The sequence below is a fragment of the Meleagris gallopavo genome, chromosome 22 (assembly GCF_905368555.1).
Source record: "Meleagris gallopavo chromosome 22, MGAL_WU_HG_1.1, whole genome shotgun sequence".
Classification (NCBI taxonomy): Eukaryota; Metazoa; Chordata; class Aves; order Galliformes; family Phasianidae; genus Meleagris; species Meleagris gallopavo.
The window spans coordinates 6,309,541-6,335,298 of NC_139425.1; the positions used below are offsets into that span (position 1 = coordinate 6,309,541).

The 25,758-nt window shown below is 36.2% G+C and overlaps 1 protein-coding gene across 1 annotated transcript in view; it reads left to right on the forward strand.

The window, feature by feature from the left end:
* Window positions 1-25,758, forward strand: part of LOC109370775 (uncharacterized) — a 268,116-nt gene that overhangs the window by 138,346 nt on the left and 104,012 nt on the right. Inside the window, exons 5-6 of the mRNA XM_085241852.1 lie at window positions 14,538-14,603; window positions 17,727-17,815. The gene's annotated coding sequence lies outside the window, so the exon portion shown is untranslated. The remainder of the gene's footprint in view (window positions 1-14,537; window positions 14,604-17,726; window positions 17,816-25,758) is intronic.

Genomic DNA, 25,758 nt, shown 5'->3' on the forward strand with positions numbered 1-25,758 from the left:
TTATAGCAAGTTGCACATTTTTAAGGTAGTCAGTCAGTTCCATCCTTGCTATCGTGCCTTGTCCCTGCTTATGAGCAGTGACTGCATCAGGCAACACTTCTGTGGCAGATCTCACATTATGCCTATCCTGTTCCTTTTATACCTTATCTCTACTAATCTACCCATCTCTACCAATGAATGATTCAAGTTTCCTTATTAAATGCTAAATGTATTCCTGTTCTAAATGGACTTAGTGTCTTCCAAAAACTGTGTGTCAGAAGCACTAAGTACTGAAACTAAATTCAAAATAGATCAGATTTATAATCTAGGCACTGTGAAGCCTGCATCTTTTTAAGCACCTGCATTGCTATTTTATTAATATACCCTTCTCCTCAATTTTTTTTTGTCAATACCTTTTCATTAGGTACACTTTCCCCTTGGCAGCCCAGCCACATAACTACATTTCAGTTCTAGATAAAGTGCCTTCCATAAAATGAGCTTTTTAGTAGTCTTCTGATGCATAGTTTAACTTGTGTATCTCTGAGTGCCTGGAACATTATTTTCCAGCTGACATTACTGCTAGGAGTGTATTGTAACTAGACAGTGAGAGCTCCTTCTAATGAATGATCTGGATGGGACTGAGTCACCAGGAGTTTAACTTAGTTGTTTCAGATGGAAGTTATTCAGCAGCCTTCCAATGACATTTTTAATTAAATGCTAATGAGCATGCATGTGTCCCCTGGTGCCAGATTTAAAGTTTCCATATCAGAAGGTTCTTCCCACCCTTCTCCCCAGACCATGAGAATGTTAATGCTGTTGGTTAATACGTCTTAATTTTAGTATAATGAATTTCATCTTCTCAAGAATTAACTGCTAATTAAAGAATTCAAAATAAGATGAGGAAAAAATAAGTTGTTTTTCTCCTAATTAAAAATACTTCAAAATGAGAGAAGCTTGCAGCAAATTCTATCTGGATGACTCAAAGACAGAGGAAAATTTGCCAAGAAAAAGGTATTTTTTAAGGGATCTCAATTATAAGCACCAAAAAAAGTATGAAATGTGTAACACTGAAATTAATGTGGATGTCAGGGAGTTAAAATATAGGAAATATAAAGCAGCACAGGATCTGGAATGATGAATGCTAAGCAGACTAGGAGCATAGACAGATTCTGAGAAAGGGGAAGTCAGTAAACAGCCAGAGATGGGAGTACTGTGGGCCACAGGTAACAGTACAGGTAACATAAATGTTAGACACTTGTCTATCCCAGTGACAATTCTCAAACATTACTCAAGAGGAGACCTAAGTGGTTATATAGTAAAGCATACCTAGAAAAAGAAAAAAAGTGAGCCAACAAAAACAGAGGAGCCAATTTAATCTTCACTGCAGATATCAAACATCTCTGGAAAAGTGGGATACAATTAAATTTTCTGTTATAGTAATCCACTCACAGCTATAAAATAAGACATCAAATCATAACCACCATGAATTATTTGGGGCTCCAGATGTGAAATATGTTGCTTGGTTATCTGCATTTAGATTTATTTGCTTGTCAGTGAATGACACTGAAAGGACCGTCTAAGGAAGCTTCGTAAAGCAATTTGCTTTACAATTTAGGAGTGAATGTTTTGAATAACTTGAGTTCCTTTGGATATTTATTTATCAGAATACTTTTATACTCTCAATTAAGGTGTTTAAATACAATCAATAGAGAATAGCTACAAACCAAGATGAAAATTATTCCACTGTCTCTCTGATAAAATGTTCTAGGAAATATTTAGTATGCTTCAGTTGTAGACAGGATTATTGATCTGAACATCAATCCTTGGGCCTTTGAATTACTACTTTATGCCCACAAGATAATTCGTTCCTTTTCACCCACTTGAGGCGCTTAGAAAAGTAGGATAATAATCCCTATTTCTACATCTCCAGTGAAGCCATTCTACTTATCCAGGTCAGTCTGTTCTGTCTTGAAAAACAACTGTGTTTGCAGATTGTGTGTCAACTCCTGCTCTCTTTATGTATAAGCTCTACGGAAGATTAAGGTTATGTTTACCTTTTCTACCTATTTTTCAATGATATGTCTTCTCCACCTGGGCTGAGGAAGATAATTGATGGGATTAAAGTTTCCAAATTCCTAATTAGGAACGTGATTTATGCCTATTTTCAGTATAAAGTAAATAACATGGCCTTAACTTAAAGGACAACATTGCAAGTAGTTCTCTGTGACTGTATAAAAGCTGTTTTGTGCTTACCAGGGTAAAAAAACTGTACTTTTTTATATGCATGGCTATAGGGTACTGTGTTTTAAAATGTTGGTTTCCAAAGCTCATCCCTGAATTTTCACAGGCTGAGCTGGAGAAAGATTATGTGAGATACTTCCTCGATTTATGCTATGAACTGTGGAACTTTGTAAGCATCTCGTGTTCCTGCTTTTGAAAATCTGGTTGTTGTGGTTGTTTTTAATCATTTATTATTATTTCTGATATGGTTTCTGATGTGTTTTTTTTTTTTTTAATAAAAATCTGTTGATAATGACTGTGAAATCAGTATAAGTATTTTAAAAATGATAAATGAAATACTATAAAGCAATGTGTTTGAGTGCTTTTGCGAGACCTAAGTCTTTAGCAAGGAATTTGCTAATCACACTGTTCTTAGGATGCTTTTTTGTTCCATCCTTTAAGAGTGACACTTTTCATCACAGTAGTGGTGAATCTGGATATGAACTTTAAATATTTTAATTCAAAATAAAGAAGAATTGTTCTGACATTGCTTAAAAAAAAAAAGAAAATTCAGCCATGAAAGTATTAATCTTAAAAATTATATGGTAGAAGGAGATACATAGGTTCACAGGATTAATTTAACTTTGGGTTTAGAATCTTTTCTTATATCCTATAAATAAATATTACAATATTACAGTAGAAGTATTTGTAGGATAGATTTTCACATCCTTCTCAACGAAAAGAAATAATGAGATTTTTTTCTGCTGTTGGTCAGGATTGCTGTCAACAGGAGAGTGCCATTTAATTATAATCTTGTCAATCATGTGTCAGATTTTTTAAAAAGCATGACTTCCTCTTTCTATTTACAGGAATTGCAATGAAATCACAACAGGTAAGTAAGAACCTTATAAATAAGATGATAATTTTTCTCCATTCACCATCAATTGAATGCAAAAGTAATATTTTCTGCAGAAATTATATTGGTGGCAGCATCAGTATAGAGTAATATTTTCAATTATGTATTGAGAGTCCTATGGCAGCATGCCAGCCTCGTGTTGTTCTTTTAGAGCTCACTTTCCAGGAAGTTTGACATGTAATTATTCAAACAAGGCATAATACAGACTTGGAGGGTGCAAACCCTGAGTTATTTGCAATGCAAGGTTTGGTGATTGGGTCAAAGATCTTGGCAATAAAACTCTGAAAATCTTTCTTTTCAAAAAGCGTAGGTGTTCATGTTATCTTAACTTCATGATAAAGATGAGATTTTATAGTTTTCCCTCCTCTGTGTGATAGAAAGCAGATTTATTTCCCAGTATAGTTTTCGATGGCAGCTATTTCATTGAGCATTGTCCTGAGCACGCCTGCTTGCTTTCTTCTCGTTCTGTTTTACCTTGAAGTGGTTAAAGAAGTGTATTTATGCCTTATAGGTCCCTCCTTTTCTCATCTCAATATATATTCATTAGGGAAAAGATAAGGCGCAAGGTAGATTCAACATGTATGTTGACTGTATTTACATTGTTTTTATGGCAATATGTGTTCCTTCTGTGGATCTCATTTATAACCTATAGATCATGAGTCCTTATAAAAATGCCATAGAAACTTTATCACAGTGAAATTCTTTGTGAAGTTGCACAGATGCTATCCATATGTGTCATGTAAGACGTTCACATGAGCAGGGATTCAGCTGAAGCCTTCTGCAATGTGCTTGACTCTCATCGTGCAGCTTCTGTTGATTTTGGAGAACTCTCCTTGATTTTCTATGTAAGACTGAGTCTTAAAAAGGAAAACTTGAGCATTTCAGTATGTTCATCTCGTGTAGAAAGCTTTATTGCATTTTCCTTGGAACAAATGGTCTCACTGTAGTGAAACAAAGCCCCGACAAACATATGCATATATTGAGAAATGTCCTGCAAAGGGCCCTATGAAGAAATAGAATTTCAACTCTGGAATTAAATTATAGAGAAATAAAGTTTCTGAAGGTTTTTGTTCTGGATTTGACTTCAGAATGGGTGTGTACTCTCTGTAAGAGCATTGACTATCAGAACATCAGAAATTGGCATCAAAACATAAACTTGTAATAAAGCAGTACTGGAAAAACAACACATATGGGACACTGAAAATGACAAGTTGTCCACCACATATTTGTTCTCCCTTATTTTTTCTCTCTACGTAACTGAGATCAAGTGAGTTATATTGATTACGATTTGAATCTCTTGTGTTGTTACTGCTACTTGAATAGGCATATAGAGCGTGCGTGTTTGTGTTGTTTCTCAGTGGAGATCTTACTACAATTAGGCTGCTTCTTTCAGATTAACCAAATTCTTTCCATCTTTTCTGTTATGAGGTAGGATTATAGGACAAAAGCCTACCTCTTTAAAAAATTCCTCCAAGCTTTCTTCAAACAGGATAGCTGGTTGCTATGAGCAAGATTAATGACATGAAATTTTTGCATTGCTAGTGATACGTTTTGAATGCTCTATTAATATACTCTTCCATATTCATGTGTTCTGCAATAGCATCTATATTGTGTTGCTTAAAAAACAACAGCAAAACACTTTTATATCGGCACTGGAGTTAATGAAGCCTGGTTCCTAATGACATTGTGTTCCAGCTTTCTCTGCTGTGACATTGCACTTTTCCCCACAACACTTGCATGTCCATCGCTGATTTCTCTGCCCCTCATCCCACAGTCAGGGTTCTGTTGCACAGGTGGCAACTTGTGCTGGTACTAAATGATGTGTGCTGGTGCTCACATGGTGCTGGAGAAATTACAAACCAAAACAAGGGGAGCGGAGAGGAGCTTTCTAACCAAACTCTCCAGTTTCACGAAGGTTACAGGAACTTACTTGGTTTTGAGGCATCTGTTTGAATGTCAGTGACTCAAATTAGTGAAAATTGGATTGAACCAGGCTAAAATCCCATGTGATGGCAAATCTGTTAGATTTACAAAAAAAAAAACGAACAAAAAAAAAACCAAAAAAAACATGGTCTCTTATGTCTCATGCCCAAGAACCCCATTTCTTAGTAGATTCAAACAATTTTTCACCACATGCATTTGCATTGGTACGTTAAAAGCGTGTTGAAGATGAGTTTTGTCTACATTTCAACTTTTGCTTCTGATCTGGTGTCAAAGTAGATTCTGAGGATCATTTTTACTGTTTTTGATAGGTGAAGAGAGAAAGCTAGAAGTCGCCATTTCCTCTGACCTAGGGTGGGACTCTGTGTGTCTCAGTTTGTCTTAAGGAACACAGAGTTGTAAACAGGAAGAATTTAAAGCTATTTTCAAAGTAGAGTTGACTCACAGAAATGCTGTTTCACTTTCATCTTGCTTCCTTTTATGCATTCTTCTGAGAGTCTCAGTGCGGGTTAAATGTTTACGTGTAAGAATTTTTAATTGATTGCTCAGCCATAACATTTAGATAGAATGGCAAGTTCAAATTCACTGTTTCAGAGCAAGGAAAACAAATTAAACATGAGGTCAATACTGAGATCAAAGCTGCTCAAGAAGTATGGACAAAAGTCAGCAAGCTCATAAATTTAAAATGGGTTGAAGGGTTGAAAAGTCTTCCACCATTACAAGCTTGATGATACTGTGACTTGACTCCTTAATTAGCATGATTGCTAATTAATCCTGGAAACATTTGGCTTCCAAGAACTTCAAAGAGAAAATCAATATCTGTTGCTCTTTTTTGGCTTTTGATGGAGATCCACTGTTGCTGTTAAAACACATTTTTATTTTTGCAGTCTGAATTAACAGTTCTGAGCTACTGTAAAATACTCTTCTGTAGTTTTTTTGTGTTGTTGTTGTTGGTTTTTTTGTCTGATGATATTTGATAAAGCAAGGCATGTTCCCTATCGGTGTGTTATTCTGTTACCTGTAATATGTCATGTACTCTCTATGCATCTAATGCACATATGTTTATATTCATATTCCAAAGCAACCTCCTTTACAGGAAAGTGTATTTTACATGTTCATTTCCATGTATAGACTGATAGTGATATCCCCAGGAGTATGTTTTTCCATTTCCATACATGTGAGAATCTCAGCTCATGTGCTCTGCATGCTCTGAGATCTCTCTGTTGGACTCTTCCTTTTACTACTCTCACAAATATTTCTCTTCCACTACATTTGTAGGCAATTCTTCTTATGTCAGTAATCCTTCTCTTTTGGAAAGATGAGATTTATAGATGAGAAAGTTGATTTCCATTACATTGCTAAAGTGAATCATGGCAGTTAATTTAAACACTTATTACCTGTAGAAATAATGTTGATTTCAGTAAAGATCTACGTAATACCAGCTATGGAAGAAAACAATGGAAATAAAGCACTGGCAAATAATTGACTTTTGCTCTAGTTTTCCTTCCTGTTTGAGGGAACAGAGGGTGAGACCAAAGGACTCTCTACAGGCAGTTTTGTAGACCTGCCTGTAGTCCTTGGTTTTGGAGTTGCATATTTTGGTTGCAAAAATTAGTATGAAGTCCTGTTACTTACCTGACATAATAAGGGAGAGAGACATCAGGAGGGATATGGAGAAAACAAATCAGCCCTGAGGATAGAGGTGGTTGTCCTTCCCTCTGTGTCCCGTCCTGCTGTGCATCCCAGTGCAGCTCTCACTTTAGGACATGGAAGCTAAAGGAATGGAGGATCTATCTGATAAGTCTACATGGACTCATCACGTGAAAGAACTTGTAGTCAATTTCAAATGTGTATTTTAATATATTTGTCAAATAGTTTAGCTATGTTCTCTTCAGTTCTTCTAGATATTTATTCCTTCAGTATTGCTGTGATCATGGCTAATTATGCCAGCAGTTTTATTCAACCTTCTGTAAGGCATATTTTATTTATATTAGCAGATCTACTTGTAGAAGTCACATTTTACTCATATTTTTGTAAGTGGTGACATTTCTTCATAACACAATAATATTCAAGTACAAATAATTTTTTTAACCATCTGAATGTGGGTTTACAATTTTTAAGACCTATAGAAAAGGGCTAGAAACTAATGACATCACTTCAGAATATGTGAACACATCATTTGTGCAGGCAGGGAAACTAAATATCATGCTTTTATATTCACACGTGAAAGCAGCAGTTACTCCATCGATGAGACACAGGTCTACCTGGATCCCTCACTTGTGATCAGACAGCATGTCATTGCCAGGCAGACCACCTTGAAACACTTCCTATTCTGGTTTAAATCCAATTAATGCAGAATTATTTTGAGCAGAGTTCTCTAAAATGGAAAACAATTTATACGAATTAGTAAAAACAAACATATGCTCCATAACTTTAAGGAAATAGCTATTTGTCATTTTCAGCAAAGTACGTGTACATATTTTTCAGTAGAATGTAATATGTCTTATAAGATTATGACAGAAGGGGAGCTGAATATAATAATATTATGAACACCACATATGATTCTGTATAGAAATCGAGCAATACTGATATGTCACCTAGTTATTGAGAGAGACTCTGACAGACTTGCACAGTGTGTGCTTTGCAGGTTGATTTCTTTGGCATATCAACTGTCAAGAGGCAGCCTGCATTTGTCACTCACCAGAGGACTGACACACAGTGCCACAACCAAGTGTCTGACAGAGCAGGATGGAAATTCCTGCTGAATGACCAGGTGGCAGACATGCATCTGCTGCACCAGCACAGCTGCCTCATGTAAGTGACAGGCTCTGAATGAGCCAAACAGCACGGACTGCGCTGTGCTTGTCGGTGTATGATCTGTCATCTTGTACCTGCTGGGTCTTTTGCTGCATTCTGGGACAGTGAACAGCAAAGGTAATTCAAAAGAGGTAATGAGTGATAATGGAGGTCCTGCAGCAGAGGGAGAAAACAAAAAAGCTCAGTTTGCTATTTTAGAAGTGTGATAGGAGGAGTATATGTGCACATTTCAGAAGTCTCTAGAGAGAAGGGAACGTGGCAGGTAATTGAGAAATGGCAGAGGTGGGAAGTTTTCTCAAACATGGGGGAAGCAGGGAGTGTGAGATGCTTGACACTAGCCACAGGAAGATTGTGGAGTCAGGGCCTGTGCTAGAAAATCATGAATAGAATATTCCTTGTTCAAAACTTACATTGGATTCATGAAGAAAAGTACGTGGGAGGTAAAAATGTCTTGCTAGATATGCCAGTCAGCTGTGTCTGCTTTTTGAGAACTGGTTTTCCAGGAGTCAAGAGGTTCTAAGGATGTTAAATAATTAAGTTCTTTTTAAGAAGAGATACAATTGTCAAATGTAAGGAAGTGTCACAGGTATGCCCTGCAGGGTGCTCCTCCTGGAAGGCAGGCTGTGGAAGCTCCTGAAGAAACTGGTTATCCCAGTGTGTGTGGACTGGTGAGAATAAGAGGAAAGCAAAATCTGCCTGGTGTTACACTATCTGTAAGATTTGTTTGCTTTCTTCTAAGTAATAATTTGTTTCTTGGAAGAAAGGATATTTAATTATGAAACTGTTGTGAAGAAAATTGCAGATGGTTATGAGATTAACAGATATGTTGGATACCCTGTGACCTACAGCCTGATCTAAGGCTAGGGGAATTTTGTGATTAACTATTCTCTCCTAAAGGAAGTGTGGTGACTCAAAGCCTAATGTGTGCCTGAAGAAACCTGGAGTTTCCTGAATAATTACGATGGTTTTTAGCTGAGATCTGAGTTAGATTATGCAGTCATCATAAAAACTGTTTTCAATATTCCGTACTTTTCAACAGATGGAAATTTATGTGAAACTATGTATACATATGAGGCAAGGCAAAAATACAGATTAATAAAAGCAAACTAGAACCCAAATTGTATTTGCTTTTTCTCTTTCAAACTGAAATGCAACTGGACAACTGCTGAACATCTTGTTCTCTTTGAAGCATTTTTTTCTTTTCTGCAAAGCTAGCTTAGTCAGGTTTCAAAAGATGTTACTATGCTGTAATCACAGTTCTTGTTTAGTGCATAAATCTCACCCACAGGGTCTGTAAGTTGACAAATTAGAATGATGAACTATATAAGTGTTGTAATTTTGCAACAGTGCATCCATTAGAGAGGTTTATTATTTTTATACTGTAAGCAAGAGAAACTCATTTTATTTTCCTCCTATGCACGGAGGAATGGCAATCTGGGGATGGACATGTGGATGTTAGCTGACTCTCATACACCCCCAGGAATGTGAATGCACTGCGTGTTGCTCTTAACAGACCTGAAACGTTCAGACAGTTTTCACTGTTTCTTGCAGCCTTCAGGAAAACAAACTCTCAGGAGTGTAATAAATTAGAGTGGGTGTAAGGTCTGTTTTTAAACTGAGCTGTCTCTAAAATAATCTTAAAATATGCGATTACTGCATTGTTATTGTGCACAGGTAAGGATGTACCTGTATATAGATGTGGTTTTCACTTGCTGCAGCTAAAGACTATAAGGAGACTTGGTTCCTTTGTGAAGCACTTTAAGATCTACTAGTGAAAGCACTGTGTATAAGAGTTAAGTATTATTATCTTTTATTGCTTTCTTCAAAAGACTGCCAAGGGCACCTAGGCTGTTGAATGGTGTATCTTCTATTAGAGACTAGTAAAAATGCAAATAAATAACTAAAGCACTTTCAATGGGTTTAATTACCTTTATACATTTGAACAACATAATTCCTGATGGAAATGTTGATGAACTTCTATTTTAGCACCATTTGTTACTCTATAGAGAGGCTTAAATAATTGAGGTATGGTTTTTGAATTTTTAATTAGATTTAGATAATTCATCTTGGAATGCGTATCTGTTCAGGAAATCTGAAACTTGAAAGGGCATGGCTAATCAGATGCTCTAGCTTCAGCTACATGTGCAGCATGCAGTTCCACAAATGTCTAATTGCTGTAATTAGTGTTCAAAAGTGATTGTGCAGTTTTTAAGTATCCTGATGGCTGTGTTTGCTTGCCTGAATTTTTGGGTTATGTGATGTTGGATGATTTGAGCCACTGAAACAAGTGTAAGTAGTGCTGTATTTTAAAAGCAGAACTGTTTTAAGCTGAAGCACTGGAACCATACTAAGCTGAGCCCTACCACCTATTGGACCTGTGGGACAGGGGTGCAGCACCAGGTTTCCTTTGTGTCTGTGTCTGGCAGCCTTTAGCTTAGTCCAAGCTGCATTAGGAAATGGGAATTCTCTGGGAATTTCTTGTCTGGAGGATGATTTCAATTGGAGTGGCTTAAATCATGAACTTGCCAAGAGAATTAAGGAGAGGGGAAGACTGGCTACTTGTAGAGCTTTCTGTTTGTTGGGAGTCTGCAGACTGTGAAGTTCTGCCCTGCAGACATTCAGAGACTTCCAGCAGGAGCTGCTGAGGAGCAAGGAGCTGATTTACAGCTGGAGCCATTTTCCTCCCACATAGTATTGCTAACAGGGCTGCTTCTGCATCACCAGAAGGATGCTGCTCTTGGGAATTTCTGTTGCTTTTTTTCTGTCACGTAAAGGAACTGTTATCTATCAAATTAAAATGTATTATAATTAGGTATAAACTAATTGCACCATTTTGTAGTAAGCACTGGAGTCTGGCTCCTAAACACAGGGAGAACAAAGAAAACTTTAGAGTAGGGCAGTGTTGCCAGCTCTCATTGGAGCCCAGGGCTCACTTTGTACACCAGGGGACATCCCCAGCCTACAGCTTAGGGCTGAGATGTAGTTTTCAAGTACAGCATAAGTGAATGCAATGACAGAGATTCGGTTCTCACCAGAAAGCAAGAAACTTCATAGTTTTCTCTGTGCAGACGTTGTTTAGAAAAAAAAAAAAAAAAAAGTAAATTCTGTCTGATATTCATCAGTAATCTGCATATGATTTAGCAAGAATTTGAATTTAAAAAAAAATGTTAAAGAAGCAGCCTTACTGAATGCCATTGAGCTCTACAGCAATTACAGCATATTATGTATTATTAAATATTTAACCTGTGATATGATTAGCATGGAACTAATAGCAATTTTTTATGTCTATTTAGAAATTTAAGATCTAATGGTAATCAAGTAAGTCAAGCTTCACTGGGTATTTACTTTAGTGTAGGATCTATAAATACAGCAACATTAAAATCTGAAAAAGTAAGCACAGAAGAAATGTGTTCACAAGAAATACCAAGGGTTATAGACACAAGTTTTTAACACAATATTATTTTGTGCAGGGCATTTGTAGAGTTCATTTTCTGTTTGAGGTACTTATATATTAAAGATTGTTATTGATATGTTTGGATAGCTGATGTCAGGGCTGAATTTGACCATAAATCCTAAGAAATGGGATTAAAGTTGCAATAAATCTGCAGAGGTTATATTTGCATTTAAGGTCAAGGCCAGAATATTTCACTGGTGAAGACACATTTAGTGGCTACAGTCATATCAAAACCAGGTGACATTTTAGCTGACGGAAGACATCTGTACATTGGGTTGTATAGCTCTTTGTTTTTAAATTCTTAAGATATTTATGCCAGGTAGTACAACTTTATGTCCTGTGTTGGCACAGAGAAGAAAACTGCTTTGCATAAAAGCTCTTCTGATCTTTTTGTCATTTGCTGTCCCTGAAGAATGTAATATTTTGGATAATACTGATATTATTAGTATGATGTCTTAAGCTTTAATGGAGAATGTGCTCAGGTTCCATGTTACAGACGATATCTCCATGAGCATCAAGAATTAGAAGTGCATTAAAACTGCTGGTACAATGTTACCAGGCAGTGTATTAATCCTACTGTATGTTTCTGTCAGTGTAGTTACGTGACTTCTTGCTAAAGCATGAGTGATGGTGTAGCTCATTTACAATAGCAATTTGAGAACATATTTTGTCCTCCAAGACTGGATGTTCATAGTGCTAACATTAATCCAGAATTCTTCTGAAGCCTGTATTTTTTTTCTTTTTACTAAGGAAATTGTCTATTTAGAGCAGAACTCCTCTTGTATTATAAACATTTGCAGAAAACCGTGATGGGGATAGTGGCTTGGGGTTGTTATTGAGGTACTGTTGGCGTGGCTGCCTGGGGAAACCAAGATAGACAGTTACCTATCTAGACCTTGTACTTCATCTGACTTAACTTTTATGTTAGTAGAGCTTCACTCATAGATTGACTACAACATTTGCTATTCCTTTTAATTAATATATTTTAAAATATCCTACAAATGATCTTGAATGTGCCAAGATTTGGGCTACATTTAAAAAAAAATTAAAAGCATGCTTTTAAGTTATATCCATATTGTCCCTGACTACGGTACAACTAAGTATATGAACACAAATGTGTCTGGTTAGTGAATTGCAGTTAAACGTACATGGTGTCTGTGCACTGTTGAAACTGTTTACATAACAAACATATACATACAGCAGTAAAACGTAGTTACTAAAACTAAAACTCTCATCAGCTTGTCAAGACATACAACCTAGGGAGACAAGAGAGAATAATTTTGGAATTATAGCCTTCTAAACTATATCTTTTAAATGTGCAATTTATCATTTAGAAGGGCTTTCCATCACAAGGCTGTTTTGCCACAGAGGTAATGATCTTGTGTATTCTGAAAGGATACAAATGAATTGTTCCATAGTTGTTGTGGAAATAGCTCTTTACTTAGCTTCAAAGCAGGCACAATGAAGGCTAGATTGTAATGAATCCTATCTATCTAATATCAATCTATCTTCATGACAACAGATGCAAACTTTGCAATACTTCAGCTGGCATATAATGAATATGTTATATCGCTATGCTAACAAGCTTCCTCTGCATTTTTGTGGTATTTTTGTGCTATTGAGGACATGGAAGCTGCTTGTTCCTTTATTTCTAACTAGGAATGTGTATAAAACTGGATATGACTGAAAACCTGTGTGATAATTAGCTCCACTTAGATTTGAATGAAGCTAGACTTCTTTTTGAAAGCAATTTTCCATTTTTAAGTGGGTGATAATTAATGACATAGCTGAAAACAGTAACCAAATCAAGCTTTTAATTTTATCACGAATGGCACAATATTAACTATTTTGGAATTTAAAAGTTATTTAAAAGCCCATGTGTTCTTCACTCCAAATTCTGATGGCTGCTTTAAAAATGAGCAATCCATTTACTGTTAATGCAACAGGGCCAGCTTTATCCAACAGCAGCCTGTTGGATTTATGTCAAATCCTAATTTTAAATTATGGCTTTTTTTTCTTTGAAAAACAGTTTCATGTTGCATTCTCTTTCCTGGAGACGGCTGTATAGTTTTGGAGTATCATACAATGTCACAAAAGCCTTGACAGCCAATGTCTGATCCTGTTCCAGAGATTTATGCCCGCCAACCTAATAAAGAACATGGACAATTATTTTTCTTTTAATCCCACTGGATTTCCCCAAGGAGCAAGAAAAAGGATTACTTCATTGCCTGGCATGTCAGGGTTTTGTAATCCACTTCTGCTGCTATTTCTGTTCTGGTGTTCAAATGGAGTGGGAGAGCAAGTCTTGAAAGCTGTGCCTGCAGAGCTGCATGGGGTGTATATGTCAGTGCATAGAAAACACATTCTAACATTGAGCCAGGCCTAGTAATTTCTTTTTCTTTTCTTTTTTTGGTGTAAAGAAAAATCTAGTGGAATAAAGTTTTCATTATATTTCATTAATTGAGCGCATGCTTTTCCTGCATTCTAATCTCTAGGTTTGAAATATGTCATTACAAGGGCAAGTTTATCTGTGGTGCATATACCATATCACGTATACCTATATGAACTCAACAGTTCACAAAAAAAACCTAATATTGATGTGATTCAATTACAAAGGAGAGCTTTTAAAAGTTTTCTGGAAAAATAAATTCTGCATTAGTGAATGGTTGCTTAGTGATCTTCTTATTTTGAGCTTTTGAGCAAAACCTTCACTATTTTTCTGATGCACCACTGTAAGCATTTTGCTTGAAGTCTGATTCCCAAAGTGAAGCTTGAAATATCAGTTCTGGAGAAGGCTGTTAAAATTTCACTTACTTTGATCTCTAATAAGTAAGGTCTGAGGACTTGTTGTATGTGTGAGCACAGTTTATTGTGGTTACAAACACAGCTCACCTACAAGCCCAATCAATTAGAGTAGATTCAGATGATCGATTCCCTCTTCGGACAATCTGATAAAAGGGAAATCCAAGAAAAAAGAAACAATAGTGATATAAAATGACCAGTTTTATCACAAGTTGTTCTTGATTTTGGAGAGATTTAGACCTGCAGCCACCATTACAAGGTGACTCAGATGAATATGCCATTATACTGCATTGCAGTCTTTGAATTGCTTTAATATCTTTCACTTTGGAATTTTAGCATACTGTGAAATACTGACTGACATTTCATAAGTACTGGGTGAGGTAGATAAGCATTATCCTTATGTTACAGGTGGAGAAACTGAAGCATAGAGGGAAGAAACGCTGTCTGTGTTTATATGGCATGCCAGTGACAGAGGTAAGTGCAAAACTCAGAAGCACTAACTAAAGATTTCAAAATAAAAGAGCGTATTGGTGAAGGCCACAGGTGGGAGCCTTCACAGTATTGTAGTAATTCTACCTGGGCTCCTAACAACACAGAAACAGATGCTGTGAGAACAAGCCCCTGTGAGTGTACTGCTTATGGGTATGCATGCTGTGTAAGTCTTGCTGCTGTTGCCTCAGATCAAGGAGAGCAGTGGCTCACTTAAACTGATGGTTGTAGTTAAGAGTTTATGGAATAGAAGCTCTATTTTTTTTTTTAAATTTTATTTTATTTTTTGGAAAAAGTGCTGAAAAGGAGGTTGTAGATACCAAGGTCTGTCATAACTTGCCCCTATGAATGGAAATTTAAGGTAACATATGAGTGCTACCATGTTGTTTTCTTTTTTTTAATGCCATGCTAAAGCCCTCTTTAAGTTGTTAAAAACATCCAAAAATGAGATATGATTATTGGAATTTGAGAAACAGGAATAATAAAACATCTATGGACTGTGGAAATTTTTCTGCTTATCTAAATTAAAAATTTGAGGATAATCAAAAGTCCTAGGAGCTCCTAGGAGATGAGGTTTGATTAGAAGCTGTAAGGTCTATGTGATCACGATCAACTATGCCTGGTACTTTAGCTGCCATGTGGAAGAATTTTTTACTTGAGACTTTTCTCACACTGTATTATAGAAAAGCAATGACCTAATCTGTTTGTCAGATAATAGCTGGAAATACGGCTTGCATTTGTTAGTGTAGCCCTATGAAGTTAAATAAAGGTACTTCAGTATACATATGTTAACTATCTTGCCCAATAATAATAAAGTAGCAAGGTGGTAAAGAAATGAAAGAGCCTCATCACGTTAAATGTAACTAGTTGTGCATGTGTTAGTGACAAACAGCAGGGAGGATGCCCCCCCACTGTATGTACCCTGCACCAAATAGTTCATTCAGATTGATGTGTGTTTCTTCATTGTGTATCTCTCAGCTTAATTCTTCACTATAAAGTATTTAAAAGAGTTTTTTATTAGGTCCTGTTTCTCAATCTCATTTCAAATTTATCATAGTAGTAGTATGCCCTAGAATCAGCTCATGAAGAGCAGTTACAGATAGATGTGAAATGTGTATGTACCTCATAAGTATTGCATAGAAAACACTGCAGTCAGGAGACGCCTTTTCATTTAGATTTATTTCAGAAATTCAACATTTTCTTTCCAAAACTCTGTTATTTTTTTAAAGCCAGTATTGTTTTTTCTAATAAACCCTAACTCTTAATATTCACAAAATGTTGTAAAGTCAAATAATGACAGACACCCAAAATAGGCTTAAAACTATTAGTGATCTGCCACCTGGTGGTCTGACCTGTTTGAGCTGATGTACATCTTATTAACACCAATGTAATTCCTTTGAAGTCAATGCCATTAATGTGCTCCTCGTTAAAAAGCTTAGCATGGGAATTCCATAACACTCAATCTAAAGCTATGGTCATGTGTTATTCCAGGGTTACATTTTATCCAGGACTGGAGTCATTTTAACTAGAATGAAGGAGATCGTTATGATTGAATGACTATTTTAATTAAATACTTAGGGTGCATTTCATGTATACCAGAGGCATAAATAAAATGGTAGGTTAGGTGTTAGAACTGTAGCAGAACAGATGCACAGTCTTGATACCTTCCTGAATTTGCATCTTTTAGGCAATCAAAAGAAGGTAATCTGTGACATTTCCTCAGAAGAGAAATCTTGTTTATGTCATAAGATTCAAATACAGTAATAACAACAGAATTTGGCATTCATACTGACCATTGCATTCTTTTTTCAAATAGTGCCTTACTAATGTAGACAAATTAATCTTCCTAATGCCTGTTAAGGTAGGCAAGTGCTGCCATGAGTTAAGTTAGGAGAAAGCCTTCTGGTCCACTGTAAATAAAAATGTCACTAACATTAAAAATATGGATATACAGTCTAATAGCTGGATACTGTTACTTGGAAATCAAAAAGCACCTGTATTTTCATCTGACTCCAAATTAATGCTCTCCAGGATTTTAGTACAAAGGGGTTTGATGTTCTCTGTTTGTATAATTGTGAATCAGTGATGTCCACTTGCACTTGTGAAACCCAGAAAGGTAGTACAAATGAAAAATAACAAGTAAAGGCTAATTCTTAACATTTGGGTTTTTCACTCAGAAGCAAACCCCAAGGTTAAAGGTTTGGAAAGTTAGGGAAGGAAGATAGGGAAATAGCAGATAAATTCATGAGATGACTTCCAACTAAATAAGCTATTAAAATGGATAACCAAATACACTTTTTGAGCAGAGAAATGTAGAAAATGAAGTCATAATATCTGCTTGTAATAATTTACTTGACTATACTACCAACTTGCAACAAAACTGGAAGATATTTTGTGATGCATGTATTGGGTTAGATGATCTTAGAGGTCTTTTCCAACCATAGTGATTCTGTTATCTCATTGGTGCTGGAGTGCCATTTACCCTGGAAAGTAGTCTTATCCTGGCTGAATGTCTCTCAAAATCATAGAATCATAGAATGGCTTGGGTTGGACCTCAAGGATCATCAGACTCCAACTCCCCTGCCACAGGCAGGGCCACCAACCACCATATCTAATATTAGAGCAGGCTGCCCAGAGCCCCATCCAACCTGAACACCTCCAGGGACAGGGCATCCACAACTCCTTTGGGCAGCCTGTTCCAGTTCCTCACCACTCTCTCTGTGAAGAACTTCCCCCTGATGCACTGCACCTTCAGCAAAGAAGTTTTTTCATTCTCCACATCGATACTTTGTCTTCTTCAAAGAAAGAAGTTTAATATGTAAACATATAAAAATTAGTACATTCTCTCCTTGTAACTTCCTTTAGAATATTTCTCATAATTTCACAATCAGACAGCAGCTAAAATCTGATGAAGCTGCCTCAGATTTCTTGTCCTGGCCTCTGGGAGTTCCACCAGCTTGAAGAAATAGCAAACGAGAGAAGGAGGAATGGTAAGAGTCAGTGGCACTAATTTTATCTGTCAGCAAAGCAGAAAGAGGAAGAGATGCAAATGGCACATCCTGCACTCTGACACCAATTGTCAGAATGACTTCTTAACTTCTCCTGTAGGGGATTGCAAATGTTGTTGCCTGGACACCATGCTATCCTAGACTGAAGGAGCTCTCATCAGTTTCTAAATCAGTGCATTACAGCCAAATGTAAGTATAGGGATCTATCTTTCTTGACAATCTCTTTTATAATTCAATTTTGTTTCTCTGGTAGAGATATCAATTTGGCATTTTTCAACAAATCATTTTTACAAATGTAGATAAAAATGACTAAGCAATTATTTTAGCACAATCATGTGGTCTCAATAAATTACTCAAACTGTCTCTTAAGAATCAGTTTTCTCTTTCACTGATATCTCATTCTTTATATGCCAGGAAATAATTTTACTGATTTTTAAACAGTGTGCATTTATCTTTTTTCTACACTAGCCTTTCCTATCATGGATGTGTATTCATCTTCATTTTGTTGTCTCTTATTAGTCTTGGATATTTTATTCTTCCCAGATCTTTCATTACCTCAAGTAATCTTTGCAAATTATAATTCATAAATGTTGACCCTTTCTGTATTTGTTGTTTGTGAAATAGAAGCCCAGTGCGCTTCTTTATTTCCCACATCTTTGTAAAACTGACTTTTCGGGGAAAAATGGCTCCATGACTCTGGCAGTACTTTTTCTCCAGCCCTGACTTTTCTCTGAGTATTAACATGCAAAATGAAGTCTCCAATTAAGGGCCTCAGATACATTTCACTGAGATGTGACCAAGTAATTTTGCTCGGTGAGTTGTTCCTTTGATTTAATGATTCTTATTTACACTAACTCCACTTTTACAGGGATTTACAATATAAATGAGATTGTGTTAACATTTAATCTGTTGTTGTAATTGGCTGCTGATAAATATAAATATTTCTACCTGGAATTCTTGGCTTGCGTTATGATAGTCAGAAACTTCCTGTTTGAAGCAGTTTGCTGTTCAGCTTCATGAGATTTTTAGTTAATCATCTCAGCATGGAGATTCTTCTTCTGTAGTGAGTACCAGATAAATCCTATGGTCCATTTGGACTCTTGGCATCCTGAAATTTAGAATTATTCACATCAGTTCTGTTATTATTTATGAAATTTAGTATCAGCAGTATTCTAAATTTCTATAATGTTTTAATACTCTGATTATAGCTCATTATTACTTCTCAGTCTAGACTCTAGACATTGTTTCCTCTTAACTTTTGCTCACTGCTATGAAAATTGAGCAGAAAGGTCTTTGTATAATGACTACATTTTGTATTCTGGTAGATATTTACTTACAGTGACTAAATTGAAAAAATATATGTATGACAATAACTATGAAACCATAAAGAATCATTCTTTTATGCACATATTTTAGAAGTTCCAAATATGTTTTTTTAAGATGTTTTCCACAGTAACTTTCACAATGAAATAAAATCTCATTTGCATTTAAAATGCATCTCGAAGAACAATCAATAAAAGTAAAATTCCAGCTGTGCAGCAACTGACATTATTTCCCCAATGAAGCTAATACTTTATAGTGACATTAACATAGAACTCAATTTTGTGTTGGCCAGGGACTGCAGTTTGTGCCTTTTTTTTTTTTCTTTTTTTTCTATGCCAGGTGAAATCCTTTGTTAACATCAAAAATCTTAACTCAGATTCAGGCTATACATATGCCTGCTATTTTTTTTCAGGATTCGGCAACTTCAAATTAAAAATAACTCATATATTCCGGAATGGCAAAACACTGATTTACTGCAACGTGCTGTACGTTGATACAGAACCATGAAAAAGTCCTTCACCCTTTTCTCTATTAGATATTGTTGTAAGGATATTAATCACAATAGCCCCCCTTAGAATAACAGAATCTAATACAGCCTTGTCCACAATGTCCGTGAGTTGCTGGCATTTGAACTATTGTATTGTGTGCATTTTCTTATTTTTCATATCATTACTACCAGACTCATGAAAGTTAAAAACTCAGTCTAAAGAAGCTTAGCAAATGTTATATTTTATCTCTTCCACTTAAAAGAACACGTGTAATCATATTCTGAGGGCCATTTGATTAGAATCTAGACTTCTCTCAGAAATCTTAGAAATTAAAAAAAAATTTACCTTTGGATGTGTATTTAATATCTGGTAAAACAGGCTGGAACTGATCCTTTTTTAAGTAAGGTATAAAGACAGAAAGATAACTTCTGAATCAGGAGAAGATAGGGAACAGTTCATGGTCTGAATTGGTTTCTTTTGCATAATTACTTTTTGTATAAAATGTATGAGTTATGTTTAGCTAGTGGGTAACAATTCAACAGCTAATTAAATAGAGCATAGCAAAGAATAAACCTTAGTATGTATTAATATGCCCTTATTTTGTTTAAATGTTTTTTGAATTGTAAGTCATGAAAGTTATTTACATAATCTAATCTTTTTGGACAAAAAAAAAAAAAATCCCTTTCTTATTCTGACTTTGGAGCAACTACCTGAAAATTCCACTGTAAGTTCAAATCCAATTTCATCCCATTCTGTAAAACCCAGTGAAACTATATTTTTCATAGCTGGTTAAATTTCTCCCACTGTTTTAGCAGGGAAAGTTAATGAGATCCAATACTATCTCATTTGTACATCAAGTTCTGTAATCACTGATGTTCTTTTCCCAATAATTCTGTTATCTGAAAGTTGTACACTGGTCTTTCTTCAGGGTTATCAATGTACTTAGTTATATCAGTCTTGATTATAAGCATAATGTTGTTGAAGCACCCATACATCGTGTGCTGCAAGCATTTGCAAAGGTGTTTGATGTGTTGTCTATGGGCATGTGATGGCATCTGACAGAAAGCAGGTGAAAGAAAATGTGGAATTTCATGTGAGATGTTCATTTCACTTGAAATGAAATGCTGGTATCTCCTGCTGTTTTGTGACATCAAGAATTCTGACTGGCTTTGGTTCCTCATCAAAATTCAGGATGTTCTGTTCAAAGCAAGACAATCTGGGGATAACATCTCACAAGCAAGCTGATAGGGTTTAGGGAGTTGTGGTGCTACATTGTCCTCAGCTGATACAAACACATGACTGTCAGGGACCCACTGAGTTCAGTGTCCTCTTGTTGTATGCAATTCTATCATAAAATCTTGTTCATTTTGCAAGAGACTTCAGCACACACTTAACTTTAAGGCTCTTGAATAAAACTGTATATAAGTATATTTGTAAGAATGGGATTTTCAGAAACAGCCAAGGCTAATTTAATTCTGGAAACCTATGGGAATTGCATCACCAATTTTAGTGCAAACTTTAAGGAGTCAGTGCTATTTGTAGAGTTTCTCAGTAAAAGGAATTTGAGCATACAGTTGCATTGCTTGCTGAAATGGATTTATTTTGTCATAATTATTGCCACAATTTATAATGCTGTAGGATCTCATGTGAGAGGAGGCCCTGATGCAGATGATCCATGCAGTCTTTATGTTTCTGATCAGTAGTTTGAATTTTAGGAATATCTTACTGTTTCAGAATCATTCCAAAGAAAGTATGTAAGTGTAAATGAGAGTCATAAAGATATTGCTGTGCCAATATCAAGTTGCCAGTGTATTTGGACAACAAAGGGTAAAATTTGCCAACCCTATATTTAACCATATGCATTACAACAGGGATGTCAACTAAGTGTTCTTTTACTGGATCACGCTGCTTGTTCAAATATTTATTTGCTTCAAGTATTGAGTGTCATATATTGGAATTCTGGAAAATATATTTCTCATTCTGTGCTCCTTACCTCCATACATAGAAACAATATGGTAAACAGACCTTTAAGAAATAGTATAAGAAACGATGATCTTAAACTATACTGTAGTTTAAACACAGTAGAAAATTCTGTATCTAAATCATCTGTGCAATGAAGTAAAAGGTCAGATGTTAAGGGCTGTTGTTCTGTGATTTTGGGATGCTCCTGCATTGTAAACAATACATGAGGAAATGGAGAGGATGAATTTCTATAATCTAGAAATCTAAAAATTCAATGTTGTTTCAAAAGCATTGTTGTTTTTTCACAACTCTGGCACCCTCAGAATAGCCTGAGGAAAACAGACTGGGGAGAATGATAGACCATTAAAATTTATGGACTGCCTATTTGAGGTAAATTACCTTGTGGAGTTCACCTACCCAGGGCAATGAACAAGAAGGTGTACTAACTGTTATCTGAGGGAGAAGGGGGAAATACAGAAAGTTTATAATGGGTGGGCAGGATGGGATCAGCCAAGAAAGTTTCTTTGAAATGAAAGCATCAGTTGCAGCATTCCAGCATCAAATGATTCTGAACCAGAAGCCTGGTGAAATTGATATGTTCCCCTGAGACTCAGCTTTGACCAGTGCCATAATGATGCTGACCTCTGCTGTAAAGAAATTTGAGATCTACTGATGAAAATTCTGTACAACTGATTGTATTGTTAAGAAGTCTGAGAAAGAAAGAACCCTAAGACAGATTATACAAGAATTTTTTTTTACACGAAGGAAAGATTTAAGCCCCTGCTTTTTAGTTTGCTATATACATCAAAATGTTGCGTGTTTCATTTTGAGTCTCTGTCACTTTGTGTGTCTCATTTGAGCCTTGGCAAGAAAATGCAGCATCGATAAGTAATAGCACAGACCATTAGCAAGTTACTAAATGAGACTGCTGAAAGAGGTATAGTTCCTTACAGAATACCGGGTCTGACCACACAGGAAATAGGAGTCTTACTTTAGGAGAGAAGGCTGGCAGCTGGAAATTTCTGGTGCACTGACTCCAAAACTGTCTCAAGTGGACAAAGCATGTCTAAGGAAGGCAGAAAAGCTTTATAGTCTTCTGTCACCTACCAGTAAAAGTAGCAAGTTTATCTTCATTAGAATGAATAATTTTTGAGATTGTTCATATGAGTCAGTCTAACTTGATTGACTTCAGCATTTTACTCCCAATAGTCTAGCTCTAAAGTAGTCTGATTTCTGCTTTTCTTATAGCATAACCATGCAAACAGCTTCAGGAGTTTCTCCTGGCATGCCCTGGTGTTGCTTGTACCCCAGAGGTCAGTACAATCCTCACCTCGTCCAATCTTGCAGTGCAATTCTACCTCCATCTACAGTGGTAAGAGCTCAAAGGCTCATTCTGGTCTGCTCTCTTCAGTTCAGGTGTAAATAGCACCATCCCCTGACTCAATTTCTGAGAACCTTGTCTGCTTTTGATCTTCCCAGTTTAGTGAAATTTGAGTGGTAATTACCATAAACGTCCACAATTCCCAGAATACTCTCATTTTTCACCTATGTAAATTCACCTACTGTTATGCAATTACACCAATCATGTGCATGAAGACGTATTTTTAGGTCTGAATTATTCTGGCTAAATGCTCTGATTTTCAGAACTGTATGTGCATTTCTGCTTGTGGAAAGTATGTATGCTAATGAGTATCAATATTTCATGGAGATACCATGGATGTATGTGACACTGGGCTAATTTCACACACTGACACTCATTCTAAAAAATACACAATTCTGAGAAATTGAAACAAGAATATTTTTCCTAATCCTGAGGTTGCATTCAATCAGTCTATATCCCCTCTTTCTGGTACCTTTTATACTTAGTGCTACTTAATTTTTTTTATCTTCCCATTCTGTTCCAATGTGATTGATGGGAAGTGAAATCTCTGGTAGTTTTATTTACATCTCTACCTCTTACTGGATCTACATCCACCACACAATTATCTCAAAATGCAGCTGTTTCTGCAGCTCTCTATGCATCAAAACTGAGCATTAAGTTATTTCTCTGTAATAACTCTTCACTACCTGACAGTCCAATTTAGGCTTTGTTTATACCATAATTTGTCAAAGCTGGAAGATTCTTAAAGCTCTTGAAGAATTGCTTGGGGTTTATGTCATTTCATGGCACACACCATGAGACACATCTTCCATTTTGTAGAGATTGGACTTTTTGCTAATGTGCAGAGAAAGCTGAGAATAAATTATGTCCAGGAGCTGGCTCACTCAACACTATATCACACACAGCCTTCTGGAAAAAAAAAAAAAAAAAAAAAGTTATTTCACTTGGTTTGTCCATCCTATAATCTAGGTGGGTCATTATGAGATGAAATGAAATGTGACAAATTTATTGGCAACTTTACTGCTTTCTAGAAACTGGACTGAGACCACCAACTCATTTACAGAAGACCTCTAGAGAGCTATCAAAAGAAAATGAGTTTTGGTCATTGCTGACCTGGGGCTAAGTTCTACTCATGTGCTATAGCTGAACTGAAAAATCCCCTGTCCCATTTCCAACCATGCAGTGTAAATGATTGTTGGTATGTGTTCTTTTTCCTCCCTGCTCTAAGCTGAAAAAGTAACCACAGTCATGTATCTGAGTATTGTCACAGGAAGGCTATAGCTTACTTTTATGTATTTCTTTTTAAAGTAAGTCCAATATTCCAAAAGTAATCAGACAAATGAGACTCTTAAATGGCTGATGATTGGATGAAAGCTTCACTGATTAAAGACCAAAACTGACAGAGTATCAATCACTGCTGGTTTTGATTAAGTACCTCACTAATCTCTGTCACAGTATAATGACTATCCTGGCAAACACAGCCTGATTGCTGCAGGCAAATCATTTACATTAATCAAATAAAGTAAGAAAGATAGTGATGTACTTCAGTGTTCAAAAGAAGATGCTGAATGTCTCTTGCTGAAAAGCTAAATGGGCAACAAACCTTTAGAAACAAAACCTTGACTGAGCTTGACTGAATGCTCCCTATTTTGAAGGCTGCTATTAAGAACACCAGCTTTTGCTCTCACTGACCCATATCCAGATTTTTCAGCTTGCCATAAGTAGATCACCAACAAGTCAAATACAGAGTGTATTTAATTCCAAATGTAGTAAACTTTAGTAACTATAAATTAACAGGTATTAGACTTAAAAAATAAGTAAATAAAAAATTCACTCTTTTGACCAGATCAAAACAGTAGCAACGCTGTATCCAAGATATCTCTATTACTGAATAATTTTGGGAGATTTGCTTGTCATGTGGGGACAGAAAATTAAGAACTTCACTCTACCAAAGCTATTATATTTCAGTGAAGTCTCTCAATTTCTTTGGTAGCATCTACCTATAACTTCCAGGTCTGGGAAAAAACACTGAACACTGCTGGGACTTCTGAACACAAGCTTCTCTGCAGCAAAAACCTGCTGAGAAGGAAACATGCTTAGAAATAATTTACACCTCAGTCCCTGTGAGATTTCCAAAGCAGTCTTTTTTTCTGTTTGTTGGTCAGTGTGATAGCTGTTTTCAGGGCTGTGTCTTGGAGTGGAGCAGGGAAAGCAGCTGAGTATAATAGCTAGCGAGGCTGACTGACTTACATTTGTCCCTCATCAAACCCGAGACACTGCTGTGGAACATTCAGTCTTCTATGATGTGAGATCAGTCCTGATTTATAGTAAGGTCTTGAATCCCTATCTTCTATATGGCAAACTGCCCAGCCCAGCAGGCTTTGGGTGCACTGGGAGTGAGGGCATTCTTTTGAGGCTTTTCCATCTGAACTATATGCAGTGAATGCAGAGGTGCTTTTTAGCTTATTGGTAATGAGATTGATGTTTAAGAAACTTAGCTGTTAATTTAGTACACAGTGAAATGAACTGAAGTCTTCCATTTCTTAAGTAGGGCCCCCTAAAAATTGGACTGTCCATCTTCAGGGCATAAGAGAGATAAGCTGTGGTGGCTAACTCTGAAAGAACAGAGAAATAAATGGGATGTGAGCACATAATTCATTGTGCTGTAGTGCTGTTGGAATCAGTGATGTTACCTCGGAATGAATTTAGCCCAATGCTAATAAAACTATCAATAGAGGTAGGACAACAACGTTTTTCTTCTTGGCCATGACTGACTGAAATCTTTTTCCTGTCATATAACCAGTAATTGTAAGAAGCTATGTACACCAGTGGTGCAATAGAAATAAAAAATAACCTCTGTATGTAGGATATATGGTCAAAGACTCAGAAAACACAGCAACTTGTTTGATATAGCAATACATTTCTAGTCTTTAAATTAACAATATAAGAAAAGTGAACTCCATTTATCATGTAACTTA